The sequence below is a fragment of the Salminus brasiliensis genome, chromosome 13 (assembly GCF_030463535.1).
Source record: "Salminus brasiliensis chromosome 13, fSalBra1.hap2, whole genome shotgun sequence".
Classification (NCBI taxonomy): domain Eukaryota; kingdom Metazoa; phylum Chordata; class Actinopteri; order Characiformes; family Bryconidae; genus Salminus; species Salminus brasiliensis.
This window is the reverse complement of record NC_132890.1, coordinates 12877317-12879816: the sequence shown is the minus strand read 5'-3', so window position 1 is coordinate 12879816 and position 2500 is coordinate 12877317. Positions and strand designations below refer to the sequence as shown.

Here is a 2500-nt window from a genome sequence, read left to right as displayed (position 1 = left end):
ATTTACACCCCTAAATTCCACATACTAAGGTACAACAGGAATACGGGATAAATGCAGAGGCTACTTCCTACCAATATGGAAGCCGGGCAAAAAAAAAAAAAGAAAAAAGCTCACGCTAGCACGCCGGGCGAAGCATCGCTCTGAGGTGAGTTGCGAGTCGCAGGGATGCCGGTGAAGCAGGCTCGGGCTGAGTGGGCCAGCCAGCCTTTTGACTTAGGGAAGTGGCGTCGCCATGTCAAGTTCAAAGAGCTCTGTGAAGCTTTAGGGGGACAAAAGAACAACTGTTGTAGATGCAGGCAGGTCTGGGAGGAGAATTTTAAAAAAACTCAATACAACTGGAAATCAGCCCCCCGAAACGAGAACGGGGACCCATGAATGGCGGCCCATGACTTGAGGTTGCGTGTAACGGTGAAATAAACATCACGGCTGTGACGAAACGGTGCTGTTATTGCCCCACGGCTCACTCCCTTTCGTGATGTGTTGCTTTAATGTGACCTAAGTAAGTGACCTAAATTAGCAGGTGTTTTTTTGTTTGTTTGTTTGTTTTTAACAGCAAATATTGGGCTTGTCCCACCCATGAGCTGCAACTGTGATTGGTTGTAGTTCTGCTCTGCGTTGACATCCTGTAACAGACTTTCCCCCCCATGTTGTCAGTTTCCTCAAACGTACACTGACCCCTACTGGCAGGCTTGGGTTACTTTTATCCACAGCATTCCCTCCACAGAGTTCTTGTTGAATATTTTCCAGTGTTTTGTTTTGAGAGCAACTGGCTATAATTAAGCCAAACTGCAACTGATTGGTTTCCATCCCATGGCAGGCCATGCAGGTGGGCTTAAACGGCATCTGACGCTGAAATGTTTCGACTCTGAAGACTCCAAAGGCCGTATGAAATGTAACACAAGGACGTACATGTAAAAGAAAGGGTAATGCGTTGTAGATTTGTGAAAGCGTAAAGTAAGATGGAGTAAAAGTAAGAAAAGCAAGTGAAAGAATGTGCATGTAAGTGCTTGAGGATGGCAAAAGCTTACAGCACCTGGTATTCCCAGGCAGTCTCCCATCCAAGTACTAACCAGGCCCGACCCTGCTTAGCTTCCGAGATCAGACGAGATCGGGCGTGCTCAGGGTGGTATGGCCGTAAGCGAGAGCACTGCTTCCACTCAGCCTATTTATAAGCATGCGGCAAAAGACGGCTGCCTTTTCCACACTACAGGGGACACACATTTACTCGCCCTCCTTTCTTACTTCCAAAGCAACCCCACCAAGCTCATTCAAACCAATCACACATTTCATTGCTCTCTCCTGTCCTCCTTCTCTTTTCACAAAAAAAATAAAACAACAAAACTTGCTCTTTTGGCTGACACTTGAACATTCAGCAACAAAGGCTAACGCCGGCCGCCAGACTCGGCCTTGTCAACATAAAAGTCACATAAGCCACGTGAGTCGAATGGGCTTGTGAAACGGGACAATTACAAAATCACAAATCTTTCTCAACTGTCTTGGCTCCTTTTATTTACACCCCTAAATTCCACATACTAAGGTACAACAGGAATACGGGATAAATGCAGAGGCTACTTCCTACCAATATGGAAGCCGGGCAAAAAAAAAAAAAGAAAAAAGCTCACGCTAGCACGCCGGGCGAAGCATCGCTCTGAGGTGAGTTGCGAGTCGCAGGGATGCCGGTGAAGCAGGCTCGGGCTGAGTGGGCCAGCCAGCCTTTTGACTTAGGGAAGTGGCGTCGCCATGTCAAGTTCAAAGAGCTCTGTGAAGCTTTAGGGGGACAAAAGAACAACTGTTGTAGATGCAGGCAGGTCTGGGAGGAGAATTTTAAAAAAACTCAATACAACTGGAAATCAGCCCCCCGAAACGAGAACGGGGACCCATGAATGGCGGCCCATGACTTGAGGTTGCGTGTAACGGTGAAATAAACATCACGGCTGTGACGAAACGGTGCTGTTATTGCCCCACGGCTCACTCCCTTTCGTGATGTGTTGCTTTAATGTGACCTAAGTAAGTGACCTAAATTAGCAGGTGTTTTTTTGTTTGTTTGTTTGTTTTTAACAGCAAATATTGGGCTTGTCCCACCCATGAGCTGCAACTGTGATTGGTTGTAGTTCTGCTCTGCGTTGACATCCTGTAACAGACTTTCCCCCCCATGTTGTCAGTTTCCTCAAACGTACACTGACCCCTACTGGCAGGCTTGGGTTACTTTTATCCACAGCATTCCCTCCACAGAGTTCTTGTTGAATATTTTCCAGTGTTTTGTTTTGAGAGCAACTGGCTATAATTAAGCCAAACTGCAACTGATTGGTTTCCATCCCATGGCAGGCCATGCAGGTGGGCTTAAACGGCATCTGACGCTGAAATGTTTCGACTCTGAAGACTCCAAAGGCCGTATGAAATGTAACACAAGGACGTACATGTAAAAGAAAGGGTAATGCGTTGTAGATTTGTGAAAGCGTAAAGTAAGATGGAGTAAAAGTAAGAAAAGCAAGTGAAAGAA

The 2500-nt window shown here is 46.4% G+C and overlaps 1 non-coding gene across 1 annotated transcript; it reads right to left on the bottom strand.

The window, feature by feature from the left end:
- Window positions 1-1021: 1021 nt before the first annotated feature.
- LOC140576530 (5S ribosomal RNA) lies at window positions 1022-1140 on the bottom strand. The gene has a single exon (XR_011981738.1). It is a non-coding gene; the product is annotated as a 5S ribosomal RNA (ribosomal RNA).
- Window positions 1141-2500: the final 1360 nt, after the last annotated feature.